The sequence below is a fragment of the Ylistrum balloti genome, unplaced genomic scaffold, assembly GCF_031769215.1.
Source record: "Ylistrum balloti isolate Yb309-2 unplaced genomic scaffold, AGI_CSIRO_Ybal_v1 Utg370060, whole genome shotgun sequence".
NCBI lineage: Eukaryota > Metazoa > Mollusca > Bivalvia > Pectinida > Pectinidae > Ylistrum > Ylistrum balloti.
Window position 1 is genome coordinate 23,546 of NW_026782108.1, and position 23,725 is coordinate 47,270.

Below are 23,725 nucleotides of genomic sequence, written 5' to 3' on the forward strand. Positions count from 1 at the left end.
TTTTGGTGGCACTACTCTTAAATATTCATTTGGTCCTGTCATATTAGATTAATATCAAAATATTCAAAATTATTGTTGTTGTAGATAAACGGACATTTTCAAAAATTTTATTTGAACATATTTCTATTGTTACAAATATATACAATAGGGATCGGGCAAAAGTTTTCCAACGCATATGAAACGCTCTGCCATACCAAAAAAAAAAAAAAACCTCCAACACGTTAATATTTACACAAGATGACATAAACATATATATTAAATAAATAATTTTATAGGCGAATATGAATGGTACAGAGAGGGTGCAAAGAAATGAAAGATGTATGTGGAGAGGTTAAAGTAAAGGTCTTCATGTTCACTTTTAAAGAATAGTACCGAAACTTTGGAATAATTTGATAAATTATATTTTTGGTTGTGTGAGTGAAATCTTTCCCGACCCATCCGGTACTAGTTAACGACCCTCTATTCCATTCGTTCGGATTTTTACGGGCTTTTTTCTCCAGAAGGTATATATAGGGATCATAGCACCTTTCAAAATTCGGAAATTAATTCCAATCATTTGAAAATTAGATGAATTCACCCACAAATTTTGTCATTATGTGAACGTAATACGGTGCCATATTTTAACATCAGTTGAAACTGCAAGAAAATGGGGTCAAAATATAGACCAAGTAAGTTTAACTGTATTGGTACGTTATAGGAAAGTTGATGAATTAGTCCGCATGTTAATGTCATAAAGATATTTTCAAATGTTCCTATGTAATGGAGTACAATTTTATACGGAAACACTTATTGACGACCTCACAGGTCAACTGAGTACAGTTATATACGGGAATATTTACTGACGATCTCAGAGGTCAACTGAGTGCAGTTATATACGGAAATACTTATTGACGACCTCAAAGGTCAACTGAGTGCAGTTATATACGGAAATACTTATTGACGACCTCAAAGGTCAACTGAGTGCAGTTATATACGGAAATACTTATTGACGACCTCAAAGGTCAACTGAGTGCAGTTATATACGGAGAGTCATTTTGGCGACATCACAAGTAATATCAAATATCAATGTTGAAAATGCCCATGGACAATCACTGATGCGAGGGGGGAAATGCATCTAAATATAGGAATGATTTTTTTCATGTTTTTTATAGTTGATGTGTCTCAGTCAAAAAGCTTAATAGCGTAGCATATCAGAACATAGTAGTCGTTCGCCAAGAGTTACGTCCCCTTCACATCTCCGTCGTAACAGGCTTCCCATTAGAAAGATACGACATTTGGCATGTTTTTATTAAAGTTAAGGTACAAATGGTTGTTGCTACATCTATTACATTTCGTGACAACGACACAAGGATGTTTTATGCATGCTCCAGTAGTTATAATGAAAAGCAATCAAAGGAAACATCCGTAAAATTACTCGAGTTCATCTTGCAGCTTGCTGCTATTACAACGTGAAACACCATGGCGGACGAACGGGTTTCCCCAAGTTCAATATAGGTTGCTATAAATATTTATCCAATAAGCTATTACGCTCGATATGACGCATTAGGGATTTAATCCCATCTGTCAAATGAAATTGGTCAACAGAAAATCTATTTTAAGCCCGTAATTACCGGCATGACGATGCAGTGTTGATGCAAATAGACGCCTTCAGAAATAGTTCCGGGCCAAGGAAAAACGGACCAATGACAACAAAATTGAAACAGTAACTTTATGAACAACAATAAATTGACATTCCTTGTCAAATAAAGCATATATCAAAACTAGATATACATATATCCATTATCAAAAGCCATCACTCCACAACTATTTTTTTATTTAAAACGAAGTCAGAAACACTTGCATATTTATATGTAGCCACAATGGCTTGTCTAGATAATTAAGATAATAAAAATAATTTCGAAAAGTCCTCTGTAATTTTCTACTTCTGGTTATTAATTTTGTAAATATGCTTTTTTTCTCACATGATGTACAAAATATTGCCCCATTAGGATATTCTGACAGGGTGAAGTTAACGACGCCATCAAAAGACCATGGCTGCAATAGTAATAATGGTATTGACTTATCTGCAAATAAATTGGCAACCATACAACTTAATGCTAGAATCACTGTAATTCCTCCACCAGTATGAGTGATTTACATTATTCTGATAGTGTAACAAACAAGCTCTGTCCCGTCAGTTTATCCTAATAGGGATCTATGAAGGTATAATGGAATGCTGACAATATTCATATATTGAACAATCATTTTAATTTGTCACACGAAAAAAAAAAAAAAAAAAACAAGAGCCTGTTCCAGGTCACGAAATACGCCTATGATTTTGTCTGACTATCACCTACACTATTTATGCTGTATATAATATATTGCATTTGTTTCAATGGTAATTGCGTAATAAGTTATTGCACCGACATTGAAAAGGTTACAGACATTAATGGGCCGTAACTCTAAAAGTTGTGGATCAAAAATCATGGAAATCAAACTCAATCTAGCTTTGATTGTACTTAAGCTTGCAATGAAAGTTAAAAGAAATCTGTTAAGGCTTAATAAATTCCAAAATTGCTGGGACATTGAAATGTTTACGAACAGAGGGACATACGGACGGAAGATGGACGGATGGAAGACGAGAATACCATAACATGTCCTGTCATTTGACGGATGTATAAAATACATAAATATCAAACAAAAAAAAGAAGTAAATAAATGTAAAGATCATAAATCTAAAATAATAAGCAAAATCACTTGAGGTACGCATATTGTGCATAAAAATACATTGAGAAATTAATTTAAGATTAGAAACAAGAGGCCCATGGGCCTTATCGGTCACCTTAGAATCAATCACTTCACAAGCAATGGTAAGAACTGACAGTATTTCTGATATTGATTTACATTTATTATTAACAGCTAATAGTTGTCTGCTGTTTAAAGAATTTAAAAAAAATCATCACATGTTTTGTTTTTTATTTGTCTATTTCATTATATCTAGGAACATTTATCTTATAGTGATATAGTGACAGCTGTCAGTTGCTCACTTATTATGAGTCCATACTAGTTTGTGGAGAAATTACTGAAATTAGCATGTCTATGTGTGCTTGATGATGAAGATAATGATGTTGACTGTGTCTAAGAATCTGCAGCATCCTTATGCATGGAAGTTAAAGTGTGTGAAGAAGCTGATAATGAGGATGTGTGATGCTGCTGTGTGATGCTGCTGATGTTGGTATATATGATGATGTTGAGGTGTGACGATGCTGATTTGGTATGTGATAATGCGGATGTGTAATGCTGCTGAAGTGTGATGATGCTAATGTTGATAGGTGACCATAATGATGCTGATGGTATGTGATGATGCTAATGTGTGACGAGGATGATGATTGTATATGATGACGTTGATGTCAGATGCTAATGTTGTTTGTATATGTAACAATGCTGGAGTGCTAGTATGGCTGCAAGTTATAAATATATGTTTAGAGTGATTGTGTTACATAGTGTCTATGATAGTTAAGATATAGTGTGCAACTCAAAATGCTGTGTGTTTAGTGGTGAAAATGATGCATGACTATACTCTGTAAGTGTGTGACGATGGGAGTTATAGACTGATAGTATATATGAATCTATTTATTCCTCATATGTTTTTCGATAAATAAAAAATAAACAAATATATATAAATAAAAATAAAATTGATAGTATCCCTGTTAATAATTAACATTTAAAATTACTTTTGCTAACTACAGCTCAAGCACCATTTCATCAATTAAATAATATTAATATAATACAAAAAGAACTATTACTTACGCATAAGAACTCACCACAGTTCCCCTGTAAGCAATTTCTTTCCGTGAGGTGCGCGTAATACCCGCCATGCTTACATAAAAATAAAATCAAGTAGGAAAGCTCCGTGCGGGGAGGTAACTCTGCTCGAACGTCAAAAATATTCTGATATGAAATTATCTCACAACCGGAAACTTATCTCACACTGTAAACATTTTGAGCCGTGTGTTTTTGTAAAACATACTATCAATTAAACAGCGTATAATGGAAAACGGATCACCTTTACGAGGTCACAACCTATATATATATATATATACTCAGATGACTCTTTAATTATTTTGACGATTAACATAAAACCACTATAAACCCGAATGATACGACCTCTCCTTTTTCACGGTTGGTTATAAAATTAATCAGATCTCGCCATAAAATCTTAATTAAAGACGTAATGATAGGAAAGTAATGACTTCCAGCATCGGAATACTGGGGCTATGTTAGTGTAGCGGGAAAATGGCCCTAATTATCAGCTTTGACATAGAGCTATGTTTCTTCCTGTTTCTATTCATCTTGGGAAACCTTTTCTGCTTTAAATAACAAGCTTAAAGCATCACATTTAGACACAACAACGACTGTTCTGTAAACATAGGCCAAATTTGATAAACAACCCCATTTCTTCTTTTAACGACACGACTAGTCTCGAAAATATCAATTACGAGGGCGAAATAATTACGGGACAAAATTACAAAAACGATGAATTGATTAATGGTATTTGGCAGGGTTGCCCATTTGATGTTTTACATGATTATTAGATAAGCTGTAATCTGTACTAAGAGAACCAGGCGAAAACACACCCACACACAACTCACCCAACCACCCACACACCACAACACCCACCCTCACCCCCACCCCACACCCACACCCACACCCACACCCACACACACACCCTCTCTCTCTCTCTCTCTCTCTCTCTCTCTCTCTCTCTCTCTCTCTCTCTCTCTCTCTCTCTCTCTCTCTCTCTCTCTCTCTCTCTCTCTCTCTCTCTCTCTCTGCTGTATGATACGCGTGATGATTTAAATACATATGATCAATTTTCCATTTATAAATAGCAACATTTCTGCTTCATTGTGCCTTGATATTTACATGTACTTGCTACGATATCGAGGGTTTCTTCCAAATCACGATGAAGATTATTGGGAAATTTAACGGTCGTAATCATGATGTTATTTGGAAATGTTCTACAAGATATAGCTGTCGTGTCCTCTTGGGGCTTGTAAGTAAGCCTACATCATACAGCTGTCCTGCCCTTCTAGGACTTTTCAATGAGGCTACAGCATAAACTGTCGTGTCTTTCTAGGGCTTGTCAGTGATGCTACATCATACCGTTGTCCTGACCTTCTAGGACCTTCCCAATGGGGCTACAACATACAGCTGTCGTGTCCTTCTAGGATTTGTAAGAGAGGCTACATCATACCGCTCTCCTGACCTTCTAGGGCTTGTCAGTGAGGCTATATCAATCATACAGCTGTCGTGTCCTTCTAGGACTTGTATGAGAGGCTACATCATATTGCTGTCCTGACCTCCTAGGGCTTGTCAGTGACGCTATATCAATCATACAGCTGTCGTGTCCTTCTAGGACTTGTATGAGAGGCTACATCATATCGCTGTCCTGACCTCCTAGGGCTTGTCAGTGACGCTATATCAATCATACAGCTGTCGTGTCCTTCTAGGACTTGTATGAGAGGCTACATCATATCGCTGTCCTGACCTTCTAGGGCTTGTCAGTGAGGCTATATCAATCATACAGCTGTCGTGTCCTTCTAGGACTTGTATGAGAGGCTACATCATATCGCTGTCCTGACCTTCTAGGGCTTGTCAGTGAGGCTATATCAATCATACAGCTGTCGTGTCCTTCTAGGACTTGTATGAGAGGCTACATCATACCGCTGTCCTGACCTTCTAGGACTTGTATGAGAGGCTACATCATACCGCTGTCCTGACCTTCTAGGACTTGTAAGAGAGGCTACATCATACCGCTGTCCTGACCTTCTAGGACTTGTATGAGAGGCTACATCATACCGCTGTCCTGACCTTCTAGGGCTTGTCAGTGAGGCTATATCAATCATACAGCTGTCGTGTCCTTCTAGGATTTGTCAGTGATGAAAATGGCCTATAAAGTTGGTTGGAAGAAATATCAAAACATAGATAAGGAAATGCATTTTTACATAGTTCAATACATTTCATATTTTGATTTATGTGATAAATTTTAAGAACGTTCAATACAGGTATATCATTCTGAAGCGTGTCACTATTCCAATATTACTTATCCTTCCGGAACACATGGTCTGATTATTACTGAAAATCTTTTCTCGGGGGTTTTCGGGTGAGTTTCTTTTCTTTCCCTCGTTGTATTAAATCTGAGTGTCGTTGAATATTCTGCTGACATGCCAATACACTTTCTTGATAGTTACGCAAAGACAAAACCGCTACTTTGTTTTCCTCTATTGAAGTTATAGTCCCTTTGGAGCCTTTACCAACACTTCGTGCACTACACGTCATTACAATCGCAGAATCCGTGATGTTACTAACAGGTATTTTTTAAATGTACGTGTATTTGACTTAAATCAAATATGTCCCCTGTGGAGCTATCCTGACTGTTTACAATCAATAGCATAACAATAAACATCTTAAAAGTTCCCGACACCTTTTATGATACACTCGTATACAAACATTTAAGACTCTGTCGTACTACAGAGATATAACAGTCTGGGTGTGTATATTAGTCTTCCTGGGTCGTCAATCTCACCACTGTTCGCAACATCGCAACATAAATCCTTGTCGTCTTAAACCTCCCCAGTCGATCCTTTACGCTCCTTGTAAGAGATGGCATGAAGTAATAAACAGGACTGGTACGTATGACCTTTGTACAAGACTGCGTCTTTTGTACAGAACAGGTACTTGTGACCTTTGAACAATATTGGTACTTGTGACCTTTGTACAGAATAGGTACGTGTGACCTTTGTATAAGACTGGTACTTGTGACCTTTGTATAAGGCTGGTACTTGTGTCCTTTGTACAGGGCTGGTACTTGTGACCTTTGTATAAGACTGGTACTTGTGACCTTTGTATAAGGCTGGTACTTGTGACCTTTGTATAAGACTGGTACTTGTGACCTTTGTATAAGGCTGGTACTTGTGACCTTTTACAGGGCTGGTACTTGTGACCTTTGTACAGGACTTGTACCATAATATATTTGTGAACTAAACTTGAAAAGATATGGTACACACATTTTGTATTTTGTCATACAAATTCATTTATATGAACGTGGCGTATTTTAGAGTACATACGAGGAGATGATTTTATGTGTTAAAACCTAGGAGATAGTGGTCTCAATTAAGGATTGACTATAATGTTAAATGTTGATATTTAATTTCGTCAAACATAGCTTCACTTTAAAGTTTATCGAAATAAATTAGGATTCGACCTCTGGTGTGTTTCCCGTTACAGTTATTTGGTCATTTGTGTAGGAATTTAATGGAAAATATCTGTCCCCTCTCTGAATTATCATCCTAGCAATGCCGTAAATTCATGTGTTATACTGGACACAAAATGTAAGGGGCCACTTTTTAAAGGCAAATTTATTTATGTTAAAAGGCAATGACTTTTTGAATATGAAATACAATCGAATTCATTCAAGTGTGTCGTGTATGATTACATACACATTGATCTTAACCCTATGATGTCTTTCAAGTTCAATGTATCTTCATGTATTTTCATGACAGAAAGAAATCACATATTTCGATCCTCCTTAATTTTTTGTGTCATGTATAAGTGCAGTAACAGATGTTTCTTTATTTTAAATTTTCCCCGAACCTGGGGGAAAATGGAAATTAAATGGTATGCATTATTCACCTCAAGAGCCGTTCGTCGCTGTACTTATGTTATACATTGTACCATTTTATTTAGGACTTTCGGCAGACCTAAACTATATAACACGATCACAGTAAAAAAGATTTTGATGTTTGACCTCTAGAAAGAGTTCACTTTGTCCGGAACATAACTACGGTCAAAAGTTTTGTCTCTCCACACGCAGTTCAATAGAACAGATATATTCTTGAAATCTAGTTTTTTTTCTCAATTTATCATCCTGTTAACTCGACAAACCGCTATTGGAATCCTGTAGGATCTTGTTTCTTATTTGCAGCTTTTATGAGCATGATTTTTAGGCTACACGAGGTTTCAAATCGCTTTTAAATACCGGCTTTTCCATTGTGTGTAATTTTATACATCACATGAACCTATTTGTTTTCAGACCAGAACTCCATTATAACGTTCGTCCTCAACAGAAATAACCCATTCCATGAGATATATTTTTCTGTTATATACTCATGAGGAGTGCAATTGACCCAACTTTTCCTATTTATCTAATCTTCTGTCTCTATAATGATGTCTGATATTAAATTGGTTTCTGTATAGATTTCTATACGAATCTAACTCGATGCCTTCCAATTTCAGAGGAAACGCTGTTATTTTATTATAGTGGTCATACCGTGTTTCAAAGTCCGTTTCCTAAATCAAAATGATATCTCGATTGGTAAGGAGTGTCACTCCCAATTATTTAAAGTCCTTTTATCTGTATGAAGTAGAGTGAAAACTAACACTATAACGAAGTCAAACTGGTCTTCCTGTCAGTATTTCCATTGTTTATGTTCTGTCCTCGTTTCGTTTAAGGAAGACCTGACAAATACACACACACACACATATATATATATATGAAGCTGGACGTGTTTGATGCTTGTAAGTTTTCCTGTTGGTTACGTTGTTGTATACCTTGTTCTCATTTCATAACATTACTTACATAAAATGATTAACCAAGGCTTATATTACATTGTAGAAGACGCTTAATATTCTGGAACACCTGGTCTTATTCTCCTTGTATTTTTTTCATGAGTCTCAATGTAAATCTTTCTTTTGTTCATACTATGCCTTAGTTTTTTGGAATTTGAGTTTGTATTATGATATATTGCCATGTTGGTATTTTCTTATGTGTTTTATATAAAGGAAGGAAGATCGGATCTCCCATATTTTCGGTTAATTTTGGAACATTTTGTTACGATTTATTTATGTTTTTCTATCGTTAAGCATTTTATTTTGTATTTGTACGATATTTTTTTTATTGTTCTTTTTTTTTAAATCTATACCTGTATCACATCAGAACTTTCCTGTGATATTTCCTCTCTCAAGACTCTTTGTTCGTAGGGTACATTTATTGTTAGCATCCTGTGATATCGAGAAAAAAAAATAAATGAAGATTTGTCTCAGTCGAGGACTGACATTCTGTAACAAAATTTCAATCGAAGCCAAGTATGAGATGCTACACTATGTCGGCTCCAAATTAACTGATCTGAAATATTTACAGGTTACATATTCTATTTCTCATACATACATTTTAATTTTGTCAAAAGTTGAACAAAACAAAGTTTTATATCTAAATTATTCGTTTCGGTTAGATTATCTTTCTTTGTGCATGTGCAATTAGATATGACGTCATAACATTGTGACGTCACATGGAGCCAAATATCGCGTAAAGAAACAGACTGATCCGAAATAAAAAAGCTGCGGATTTTATGATAAATTATGATTCTCGGGTGGATCATCCCTTTCTCTTACCCTGAACAGATAAATCCATGTTTTTCCAAGTGTGAGATTTACTTTTCTCTTACCCCGGACAGGGATATCCACAGTTTTTACCGGTGTGAGATTTTTCTATCTCACCCTAGGGTGGAGACAAGCTACACGCACTCCTTGCGCGTTCTCGACAATAATGCGACGTCACTATCTTGACCCGGAAGTGGAACTTGACATGTAAATGACGTCATTGTAAAATAACGATTTAATATGTGTTGATTTTTGTGTATATATCGAAGTCATCTCATCCATACTTTCACATTAAAATTGTTTTTTATCATTAATGTTATGCCTTTTTATGTTTTACTGTACCGTTAATGGGAATTATATTTTGTGCGGGATATCACAATTAAGCGTGACGCGGTTGAGACGGCCTCGTCACTATATTCAAACGTTGTCTACGAGTTTTTGTTTACAAAAAAAAACATTCTATTTCGTGTTTTACAATCAGCGGGGGAACAGGGTATGAGAAAAATAATCATTCACCCCTTTGGGATGAGACAGGGGGATCTCAACCCTCGGGGGTATTATTAAGCTGTCAAATACTTGGCAAGCCTCGTGTTTGACAACTTAATAATCACCCCCCTCGGGTTGAGACTCATCCCATAGGGGGTGAAAGATTCTATTAGTCTCACCCTAGGGGTGAGACAAGGTACACGCGTTCTTTGCACATTCTGAAAAAAATCAAATTGACGTCACTGAAATGACCCGGAAATGGAACTACTTTTAGTGAGGTCACACACTTACACTAGTTTGTCTTCTATTGAAAACTTGTTTTATCATCAGCTCATCTTGATCAACAACTTATTATTGGTTACGATTTTATTTGACGTTTTATTGGCATGCACACTTGAATTACATTTTGTGCAAGATTAAATCAAAATTCTTGAAGCCTCTGAGACGCAGGCTTCGTCATTATTCATAGATCCCCATATCTCACCCTAAAGGCAATGAAAGATTATGTTAATCCTTCATCCTACACATGAAAACCTCTTATATTCTAGCACTGAATAGCGCGTGAAATGTCCCTGTCTCATACTAGAAAACAAAGTTTATGGCACCAGGCGAGAATCCGTCAAACGCTAAGAGTCTTCATTACGCTACAATATTCTGTACTAACTTAACAATATTTACGTTATCGTGATCTAAAAGAAAGTAAAATGCAATGGAATGAATATATCAAAGTAGAAACAAAGACATCTCGATTAGATTACTGAAACTTTGAAGTTGTACTGACGAAATAACCAATATTGATGTACCTTGCCCTCGGCAGAACCATTAAACTATATAGATACATCATCATTAACAGCTTGTCGCTTATGTTGATATAATATAATTTAGTTATGGCCCCTGGTGTTGAGGCACGTGATGATTTCGTTACTGGTCTGAGAAATGCTTGTAAGGTCAGGAAGTGTAGGTGGTATGTCCTAATATATCTCTGAAACGCTTGTAATTACTGTGTTAAGTACATTTTACATGTTTATTGAAAGAAGTTCTTAAAAACCAACAATCTTCTTTCTTCTTTTATCAATCAACACTTTATCTAAGAAGACAATTCTGGAAAGGTTTACAAATTTGATTAAATCAAGATTGGATTGCTTTGTTTTTACAAGGACGGAGTTCTTGGGCCAGTTTTCTATTGTCTTTTCAATTAGCCTGTATTTGGCATTTACTTGGGTAAAATTAGTTTCTTTTTTTTCCGTGCAGGCTAGGCGAGACTAAATGTTGGTGGTAAACAATAGGTCTTAATTACAGGTAATACAAGTATACAATTTTCGCGTATTTGTTGTCTATATCTGTGTCAATTAATGTCAACACAATTAATCAGAATTATTTGTACATATATAAAGAGAATTCTCAATAGAGTAATTTCGTGAATGAAAAAAGAAAACAAACAAAAACAAAAAACAAAAGACAAAATACCCCCCCCCCCAAAAAAAAAAAAAAAAATAGGAAAAAAACAAAAACAAACAAAAAAACAAAAGACAAAATAACACCACCCCCTTAAAAACAAAACAAACGAACAAAAAACGAAAAGGAAAACGAACAAAAAATCTTTGGAGTAAATGAAACGCTTCCGATTGGCAACCAGTAATGTCTAGTCTTAAGGAAAACGCATATATATGTATGTGATATTTTATAGGCTAACTTCTGAGTGTTCAGCAAGGAAAGTTGTTTATTTTTAAAACGTGCAGCACCCAGGCTAGTCACAACTGATACATGAGGCTCTCTATGTCTTGGCTATGGGGAATTAGGGTTTCAAATGTCCCTAACCTGCGAAACAGAATTTGTCATGTTTAACCCTGTCAGAACAATAACGTTGATATTTAGAATAAAGAATCAAGAACTCATATATTATTTCGAGTTTAAGTTTGAGTTTGAGTTTGCCCACCAAACTTGATCCTTCTATGGACGAAGCCAACAAGGTTTGGAATATTATAGAAATGGATGAAGGCGATGTACCTTTTTACAGTCGTTGTTATCGTCTCGTCGTCATTTTATAAAATACTGCCGAGAGTGTTTTCAGATGATTCAAAGTCTCGTGTTTTTTTAAGTTTAGATAAAAAATTATATATTTTATCAAGTTTGAATAAAAAAAAGTGTATTTCGTTAAGTTAAACTTAAACAGGTTGTATTTTCATCACGGACAAGTTATGAAAAAGATTTCTATTAAGTGGCGCCTGATATAAACCGATTTTCTGATATAAACTAATTGAACGGGAGATATCCAGTTGATATCACAATTTAACAAAAATCACTTTAGAGGAATTCATCCTATGACAGAACATATACAACCAAATATACATATAGATAATGATATGGGATAGGAAAACAAGCCTATAGATTATATTTATTCCTTTCCCCGAGTGCATAAAACAGCAGATACATCTTCGGAGCTGGAAACACTTTACTTGTATAGAATGAAAACAATAATAAAGTTTATCGATTAACATATGCAAATGTGGTGAATCATGACGTCATGGAATATGTATCGGTAGACACAAGTTACCTTATGTTGCTGAATATAAGTATATGATACTATACAGTAATTAACATATTTAAAAACAATGGGTGCAAAGATATTACCAAAAACATTTACTTAGTTTGAAGTCATTTTGGACTGTCAAAAAAAATTTCATCGTTTACAAATGTAGGTCAAAAGTCACGGTCAAGGTCACATGGTGTAAATTCTGGTACCATCAGACACAGGCACTCGAGGCCAGGATATTATTTTTTAAACATTGATTTTTGTTTTAGCACTCATGACTGACGTTATTTAAACGAAATATCAGCAGAATTCAAGTTTATGTGCCGGTTGACAAATCCGAGGTCCACGGTCATTAAAAATACACAAGGCAAGCAACTCCAGATTTTAAAAAATCGACCCCTCGCTTGGAAACTGGCTCAACTTCAAAATAGATATTTTTATTTCTACAAATACATTTGCGGGGATGGAAAAATAATGGCTGGGCAAAGAAAGTCCACAGTTGCCAACTCGGATACAATATCATGGTAAGGGATTATACAGAATGCATCAACTTTCAATCAAGCTGGCGGTAATGAGAATTTTTTTTCAAAAAAAAAATAGAAAAAAAATCATGCAGATAATGAAAAAAGGGCGCAATTTATGAAAAATATCGTGGGGGAAATATATTAACTTAGAAATTGGAAATTAAATGATTTTTTTTCTATTTTTTTTTATTTTGAAGTTACGCGCGTAATGACATCGGAACCTTTCTTACCTGTTCACTGGTATAGTGCTATCCGGAACTCCTCTCCCAAAAAGTCGGAGTGACCGCCCTTGAAATGGCATGTTACTTCCGTCAAAGATAATTACATGGACGATAAAATCTCCGATTATTGAGATGTTAATCTCATGTACGTATTGTGAATATCTCGTTGCCTGTAATGTTATGCACCAAATAAAAGGTAAATATACACACTACCTACGGATACATATTGTTTTACAAGGAACTTATCATAACTACTTTTTTTGAGCCAGTTTCCAAGCGAGGGGTCGATTTTTTAAAATCTGGAGTTGCTTGCCTTGTGTATTTTTAATGACCGTGGACCTCGGATTTGTCAACCGGCACATAAACTTGAATTCTGCTGATATTTCGTTTAAATAACGTCAGTCATGAGTGCTAAAACAAAAATCAATGTTTAAAAAATAATATCCTGGCCTCGAGTGCCTGTGCCATCAGAAAGGTCACAATGAACCCACATACTAGATATAAAAGTCCTACCTCTTATGATGCAATAGTTATGGCCAATGTTGAATTGAAATGCAGGTCAAAGGTCACGGTCAAGGACACCTGGTGAAAAATTGGTACTTCCGGAAAGGTACATAAGAAACACACAAGCCAAATATGAAAGCCCTACCTCTTATGCAATAGTTATGGGCAAGGTTAAAATGGACAACAGACAAACAGAAAGCACAATGGCAATATGTCCCCAATCTGTCGTTCCGGCCACAGGCACTCGAGGCCAGGATATTATTTTTTAAACATTGATTTTTGTTTTAGCACTCATAACTGACGTTATTTAAACGAAATATCAGCAGAATTCAAGTTTATGTGCCGGTTGACAAATCCGAGGTCCACGGTCATTAAAAATACACAAGGCAAGCAACTCCAGATTTTAAAAAATCGACCCCTCGCTTGGAAACTGGCTCAAAAATGTAGTTATGATAAGTTCCTTGTAAAACAATATGTATCCGTAGGTAGTGTGTATATTTACCTTTTATTTGGTGCATAACATTACAGGCAACGAGAAATTCACAATACGTACATGAGATTAACATCTCAATAACCGGAGATTTTATCGTCCATGTAATTATCTTTGACGGAAGTAACATGCCATTTCAAGGGCGGTCACTCCGACTTTTTGGGAGAGGAGTTCCGGATAGCACTATACCAGTGAACAGGTAAGAAAGATTCCGATGTCATTACGCGCGTAACTTCAAAATAGATATTTTTATTTCTACAAATACATTTGCGGGGATGGAAAAATAATGGCTGGGCAAAAAAGTCCACATTTGCCAACTCGGATACAATATCATGGTAAGGGATTATACAGAATGCATCAACTTTCAATCAAGCTGGCGGTAATGAGAATTTTTTTTTCAAAAAAAAAAAAAAAAAGATAGAAAAAAATCATGCAGATAATGAAAAAAGGGCGCAATTTATGAAAAATATCGTGGGGGAAATATATTAACTTAGAAATTGGAAATTAAATGATTTATTCCATAGTGATTTTTGTCAAGTTATTGAGAATATTTGAAAAGAAATACATATTACTTATTAACCAAGAGGCCCAAAGGGCTTGTATTGCTACAGGTACTGTATGTTTTGGCAAACATCCATACAATGGACTTCCTGACCAAATATCATGACCCAAGGCCTTTTTGGTTATCAGAAGATGTTATTTAAGGGTTTATCCATGACCTTGAATATAATGTCAAAGTAATATTTCATTATCTGCATGATTTTTTTCTTATTTTTTTTTTTTGAAAAAAAAATTCTCATTACCGCCAGCTTGATTGAAAGTTGATGCATTCTGTATAATCCCTTACCATGATATTGTATCCGAGTTGGCAAATGTGGACTTTTTTGCCCAGCCATTATTTTTCCATCCCCGCAAATGTATTTGTAGAAATAAAAATATCTATTTTGAAGTTACGCGCGTAATGACATCGGAACCTTTCTTACCTGTTCACTGGCATAGTGCTATCCGGAACTCCTCTCCCAAAAAGTCGGAGTGACCGCCCTTGAAATGGCATGTTACTTCCGTCAAAGATAATTACATGGACGATAAAATCTCCGGTTATTGAGATGTTAATCTCATGTACGTATTGTGAATTTCTCGTTGCCTGTAATGTTATGCACCAAATAAAAGGTAAATATACACACTACCTACGGATACATATTGTTTTACAAGGAACTTATCATAACTACTTTTTTTGAGCCAGTTTCCAAGCGAGGGGTCGATTTTTTAAAATCTGGAGTTGCTTGCCTTGTGTATTTTTAATGACCGTGGACCTCGGATTTGTCAACCGGCATATAAACTTGAATTCTGCTGATATTTCGTTTAAATAACGTCAGTCATGAGTGCTAAAACAAAAATCAATGTTTAAAAAATAATATCCTGGCCTCGAGTGCCTGTGGTTCCGGCGACTTAATAAGACGTGACAGTGATATATACTTTAAAATTATGATTGCGTGCTCATCTGCAGAGAAATCGCCCAACTTTATGCTGTTTGCTGTTGTTCCTTGGCGTACTACTTATCATTTTTGTAAAGTTTTCTTGCAATTAAGTCTGTTGCCTCGTTATGACCAATATCAGATCAATCGTGTCTCCGTTCTGATTGGTCCACCGTCTCCGGTTATAAAGTATCTGTTGAGTAATGAATGTGAATGTGATACGTTTTCAATCCTGTTGTCGTCTTGTGAAAACGTACTGTATATGATAAGTATCGTTCGTACAAAACACATCATCCGGCTTAAGAGTTAATGAGGCAGACAATAAAAAGGATGAATCTTTCTTCAATAAATGATTACCATCACAAAAGTTGCCTTTTCTATGAGCCAGAGGTCAATGAAAAGCATATAAGTAAACTTTTTTGTCCTGTGAATTCCGTGATTTTGTCAGATATACACGATTAATATTTATGTCTTACGAGAATCTGATAAATATTAATTTTTTTACATAGATATGATATAATGTTCGATCATTTGAAAAATGTATGCAAAATAAATTCTATAATTAATCATCAACTATGTTATAAATTAATTTGATACATTACAATAGGTAAAAAAATCGGTCATCGTTTCAAGAATTTCGTTAGAAAGCACACATGTGTATGTCATATGACAGCAAACACGTTTTATAGCTCTGTACAATAACATTGTGAACTGTTTGAAATAAAATGTATTAAAACTTCATCAGATCTGTACTTTTGTTTTATGTGGCAGTATTTAGCAGCATAGGGAACTTAAATACGGTCAACAACAGGAGGATGTCTACGGCTTCAGGAGAGAGAACTAATCTACAGCGAAGGAACGCAATTGTAATCAAGTCCCTCCCAAAGAGGAGTAACTCGAGCGGACGAGTTCGCCTGACCACCGGCAGCCTATATCACACGGAGTAACCCGAGCGGATGAGATCGTCTGACCACCGGCAGACCTCGTCATACTAACACACGTAGTCGCCGTCAGTTTACGTCACACTAACACACGGAATCACCGGCAGTCTACGTCACACTAATACACGAAAACAATGGCGGCCTTCGTCACACTAATACACGTAGTCACCGGCAGTTTACGTCACACTATCACAGGTAGTCAATGGTGGCCTACGTCACACCAATACACGTAGTCACCGGCAGTTTACGTCACACTATCACAGGTAGTCAATGGTGGCCTACGTCACACCAATACACTTAGTCACCGGCAGTTTACGCCACACTAACACAGATAGTCAATGGTGGCCTACGTCACAATAACACACATAGTCACCGACAGCTTACGTTACACTAACACTAGAAATCACTGGCAGTATACGTCACACTAATACGCGAAAATAATGGCGGCCTTAGTCACACTAATATACGTAGTCTCCAGCAGTTTACGTCACACTAACACAGGTAGTCAATGTCATTTACATCATTCGGAACGCTTCGCCACCGACCTATAGTTTTAGTCCATTATATCATTCGGGACGTTTCGCCGACCATCGATAATTCTAGTTTCAGTCCACTATAATATTCTGAACGCTCTACCACCCACCTATAGTTTAATTTCAGTCCATTATATCATTCGGTACGTTTCGCCGACTATCGATAGTTTTAGTTTTAGTCCATTACATCATTCGGAACGTTTCGTTACCCACCTATAGTTTTAGTTTCAGTCCACGATAGTTACTTTTTATCAATAATAGCATGCGGGTTGTTACGTCAGATTGTAGTGACTGTTTTATGATACTTTTATGTTTGTCTTATCTGACCGGTTCATAACACAACATCATCAAATATTATTTGATACATGAACATTATACCGTAAGAAACCAAAAGTAAGCGGACTTTGAGTTAGGACAATTCAATTTCTCGAATACTTAATTAAAAAGAGTGCAAGTAAATGGTGTAACTTTTGTTATTGTCGCGCATGTTCGCTACAACTTAACGTAATAAGAATAGATACGCACGTGGGGATATGTAGGCCCACACATCTGTTGATTTATATGTATCTTAGGCGTCTCGAGCTAACTGTAGCTGCTGTTGTTGATAATCAGCTGTCATCTATATCATCATTGTTAACTCTCGACACCTGAATTAAACGTTGGATTACATAGGTTAAACATATCTATATTTTCAGAAACATGAATGCATTTCAAGCTGATAACACTGTAACACCACCGACTCCACCCTGTCCATCTTATGAATTTCTTTACTCCTCGAAACCAAGCCTTAACTATTTGAATATCTAGAAAGCATCTCGCGTTTGTCAGAGGTTTCAAACAGGAACTCTTTAACGTGGAACACATTTTGATTTAGTGTTTGTCGATATTTAGGGAAGTTAACGAGAAAACAAATTTCATGTGAAAATTTGAACTAAACAAATTTTACATGGCGAATTTTCAGTAGGAGAAACTGTGCGTGTACTCTTTGCTTACTTAGACTATTTGACCAAATATATATATATATATAGGTCCATTTTTTTATATCTAAAACTAACCGGATTGCGGCGAAACATTGGGCAGAAATCAAAAGATTTTTGCCGAAGTCTCATTTCTCGTAATATGTCACAATTGAGACTCTTTTAAGGTCATATACATGTAACATTTCATATTGTTTGTTATGAAATACTTTCTTGTTGTAACATACGTAATAAGAAATTAGACATGAACGTGTAACACAACTTTTAATTATATACAGTTGAACCTTATTATCTCGAACTCGAAGACCCCGTTTAATTCGAAATGTTTTTGTCCCGGTCAAACTTTACACCAAACATTCGATCTCACTTAAATCGAATACTTGGAAACTCGAAGTATTCCAGCTGTCCCATCGACATCGAAATAATCAAGTTCGAATGTACATAAACAGATTACAATGAAAACTATAAGTTATAAGATATGCTGAGTCTAGCATCGCGTTCTACCTCAAAAATTAGGTATTTTATTGGGTAAGTACAGGGTATTTCGGATCGGAAATCAAATCATCGCCAAACTGTTAATCATGGCGTTTTTTTCGCTGACGAAGTGAACTGATACAGTTGATGTCCTTAGTAATGAATAAATCATTGATTCTGTCCACGTTATATAATGTATTCTTTCATATTCTATCGCATCGGCTCTATTGTTACAGAGTTAATTATTCTATAGCCTCGGTCTAGTGTAACTTTTGTAACAGTAGTCGACGGCAGTTTGGTAAAAACTACGTGTACGTGGCTATTATTGACAGACTGGTTTGGCACTAATTCAAGGAATTATCCCCTTTATCATAATTTCCGTGATTGCTGTAGACATCTGGTGAAAAACTACACCTTTTGGTTTGAAAAATGCTGGTTCATGACAACTTTTTGCTTTTCTGTAATACTCTGTTTCCTTCAGTTATACTCTGTTTCCTTCAGTTATACTCTGTTTCCTTCAGTTATACTCTGTTTCCTTCAGTTATACTCTGTTTCCTTCAGTTATACTCTGTTTCCTTCTGTTATACTCTGTTTCCTTCTCTTTCCTTCAGTTATACTCTGTTTCCTTCAGTTATACTCTGTTTCCTTCAGTTATACTCTGTTTCCTTCAGTTATACTCTGTTTCCTTCTGTTATACTCTGTTTCCTTCTCTTTCCTTCAGTTATACTCTGTTTCCTTCAGTTATACTCTGTTTCCTTCTGTTATACTCTGTTTCCTTCTGTTATACTCTGTTTCCTTCAGTTATACTCTGTTTCCTTCTGTTATACTCTGTTTCCTTCAGTTATACTCTGTTTCCTTCAGTTATACTCTGTTTCCTTCTGTTATACTCTGTTTCCTTCAGTTATACTCTGTTTCCTTCTGTTATACTCTGTTTCCTTCTCTTTCCTTCAGTTATACTCTGTTTCCTTCAGTTATACTCTGTTTCCTTCAGTTATACTCTGTTTCCTTCAGTTATACTCTGTTTCCTTCTGTTATGCTCTGTTTCCTTCTCTTTCCTTCAGTTATACTCTGTTTCCTTCAGTTATACTCTGTTTCCTTCTCTTTCCTTCAGTTATACTCTGTTTCCTTCAGTTATACTCTGTTTCCTTCAGTTATACTATGTTTCCTTCTGTTTCCTTCAGTTATACTTTGTTTCCTTCAGTTATACTCTGTTTCCTTCTCTTTCCTTCAGTTATACTCTGTTTCCTTCTGTTTCCTTCAGTTATACTCTGTTTCCTTCAGTTATACTCTGTTTCCTTCAGTTATACTCTGTTTCCTTCAGTTATACTCTGTTTCCTTCTGTTTCCTTCAGTTATACTCTGTTTCCTTCAGTTATAGTCTGTTTCCTTCAGTTATACTCTGTTTCCTTCAGTTATACTATGTTTCCTTCAGTTATACTCTGCTTCCTTCTCTTTCCTTCAGTTATACTCTGTTTCCTTCAGTTATACTCTGTTTCCTTCCGCTATACTCTGTTTCCTTCTGTAATACGTTCGTCATCCATGTACCTGTTTATATATACATGTATTGAGAACTTGGCAATTAATTATACTTAAGTTTTTATAAATTGTTTTGTCATCGTTCAAACAAATTACGCTCACACTCACTGAAGTCCCGGTTACTGTCCTTGCATCTTTTTAGGGACGTCTTTTCACCATTGTTTTGTCCCCTAATTTCTTATTAAAGAAAAGATCATAGTTTTGGTTGGCATCGATCTCTTGGTGTATATATGAAAACACATCTTAATAGGTCTTTTATAACAATTAAATGAAAACTTAGTCGCATGCTGATTAAGGACGAGATTCATGTTTCGCATTCTTGTACACGTTCTTTCAAAGTAGAAATCACAAATGTCGGATGTTGTTCTAGAAAATTGTGATTACAACATTTGTAAATTAAAAGTAAATTTGATAGAATTACAAGTATATCTAGGTGGCGTACGTAACAGCGCCTTACTTCACCTTCAGGAATAACACCCTTAAGTAAGTATTCCGGCCAGATTTTATTTTTAACTCGAAATTTCGTATTCCGGCCACGCTGAAATTTTATTTTTAACTCGAAATTTCGAGATAGTAAGTCGAAATTTTGAGATAGTAACTCGAAATTTCGAGATAGTAAGTCGAAATTTCGAGATAGTAACCCGAAATTTTGAGATAGTAAGTCGAAATTTTGAGATAGTAACTCGAAATTTCGAGATAGTAACCCGAAATTTTGAGATAGTAAGTCGAAATTTCGAGATAGTAAGTCGAAATTTCGAGATAATAACTCGAAATTTCGAGATAATAACTCGAAATTTTGAGATAGTAAGTCGAAATTTCGAGATAGTAACTCGAAATTTTGAGATAGTAACCCGAAATTTTGAGATAGTAACTCGAAATTTCGAGATGGTAAGTCGAAATTTCGAGATAATAACTCGAAATTTTGAGATAATAACTCGAAATTTTGAGATAGTAAGTCAAAATTTTGAGATGGCTTCTATAATTGCAGCTGGTCGTGTTGCCAGTGCTTATTTCAGATATGTTAATGGAACAGTTGCAAGAAGCTATTGCAGTCTATTTCAAGCTCGGTCTCAGTCAGAGAGACATTGTTAGGTGTCTTGCACATATCAATTCTGTTATTATTAGTGAAAGAACATTACGGCGGCACTTGAAATCGCTGGGCCTTTTTCGACGCAAACAAAAATCGGATGTACTTGATGTGGCACTGTACCTAATCCACCAAATAGAAGTGTTAGGCAATCAACATGGATATAGATTTCATTACCTGAACTGCGTACAGAACGGATACACGGTAACGCAAGATACAATAAGGCAGTTACTTCATGTTATCGACGCAGACGGCATAAGACTTCGTCAACGTCACCGCCTCCAGCGTCGTCGCTATCACAATCCTGGACCCAATTTCATGTGGCACATCGACTCTTATGATAAACTCAAACCATATGGAATATGCATCAACGGTGCCATAGATGGGTTTTCTAGGTATGTAATTTGGTCAGAGGTTTATAAAACAAGCAGTGACCCAAAACTGATCGGTGGTTACTTTGCCAATGCTGTCAAGAGTCTAAATGGTTGTCCTACAAGAGTTAGAGCAGACGCTGGTACAGAAAACGGAACGGTGAAATTAATACAGGTCTACTTAAGAGAGGACCACGTGGATGCATTTGCTGACTCGCCGTATTTGTGTGGGTCAAGTAACCATAACCAGAGAATTGAGAGTTGGTGGTGTTTTCTCAGAAAACATAAATCTCAGCAATGGATGAATACTTTTCAAACTTTAAAAGACGAGGATTTCTTCGATGGGAACTTCCTCGATAAGAACCTTGTACAATTCTGTTTCATCGACATGATTCAGGTGAGCGGTCTAATATATAGTATTAATGGAATTTTATCTTTTCAGGTTTTAAGTCGTTAGTGTTATAGTTGTAATAGGCTCTCGGTATGTTTTTCGATGATGATAATGCTGCAGGAGATTGAATGAATTAAACATATTTTATTGCAAAACAAATTACAGCAGGATTGGGTACAAGTTATTACAACTTATAAAACACCCTTTCCGCAATATATTACAAAATAAACTAGGGAAATGCAATAGCCATAGAAGAACAAAATCATTGACTACTTATTTTCGGAGGGGAGAGGGAGAGCGGGGGTAAGAGAGAGAGAGCGAGAGGGGGGAGAGAGAGAGAGAGGGGGGTTAGCGGATAACGTCAATTGAACCTATTACCAGATTTGATAAAGTTGTGGACACGCAAAACGATTACAGAGTTCATTTCAAAAGAGAGATCATAATTACCATACAATAACAAATCTAAATCGCACGAAATGGGTAAATTTAAATTATGTAAATGTTGAAAAAGAATATTCCTTTGTAAATTATAGTGACAACACACAAAGAAAAATGTATTTTCACACATATGTCCACACGAACAGCTGGGGGTATCCACAATGTTTATCCTGAATAAATCATAATTTAAAGAACTACACTGGTGTCTGAGTTTCGTTTGTATGATATTTAATTTCCGGTCACCTATTCCTAAATGAGAAGGGGGAGAAAATAGATCGATAGGTTTTAGAGACTTTTTAAAATCACTTAATGAGGAAGACGACCTGATTGAGTTATCCAAATTATTCCAACAACGCATAGTGGATGGCAAGAAAGAAGAATTAGTTCCGGTAGTATCCCAAATTTACATACATATTGATGAGATAATAATTTCAGATCAACTCACAAACTATTTCAGAATACTAGTACTCGGTTAACTGACCATAGTTTTCGTTGTCCAATCACTAGGCCGTATTTAAAAGTCACTGATTTTAGACAAAATAAAACATTGTCGGAGGTGTAATGTATTTTACAACTCGTGAAATTATGCATTCATGAATATATTGTTTTTTCTTTAAGATGTTCGTTTTTATCAAATTGTTTCAGCGTTCAACAAATACAACAAAATAGCGACAAATACAAATGTCCATAATAGGTATTTATTGGTATTTGTTATCTTATGTATTCCAATTGGTGAACAAAAATATATTTTGTGATTCGATTTGTTTGTTTTTTTTTTCAGGACGAAGTAAATCATCTGGTTCATCTATGGAACAGTCACAATATCCGACCTTGTAGAAACTCAGTCGCTCCTTCAGGAAAACCAATGGTAATGTTTTGTCTTCCACATCTGTACGGAGTGAGAAATGAGCTGTGCGCAGTAGAGTCGCAAAAATTAGATGCATGTGCTGAAGAATGTTCCTACAAGACACTAGTCTGTGACCCAACTGTGTATGAACTGTGTCGTATGCTGATGGCAGAAGAAAGTTTGAGCATGCCTAAACTTCCAGAAGAGGGTATCGCTTTGTACAAAAAGCTAAGAACTATCATACAAGAAAACCTTTAAACGTATCCTATGGACCTCCAGTATATATATATATATATATATATATATACATATTTCTTTATTCATAATCCATATAAAACATCATCAATATCTGGGGGTTTCCCTGCACTTTATTCTTTCAAAGATTGTGATAATATCCACTTTGAAACTGTCATTCAACCTACAATGTTTAATCTGAATACGGTCATTAAAGGGATGTATACTAATTCGAGGTATTTGC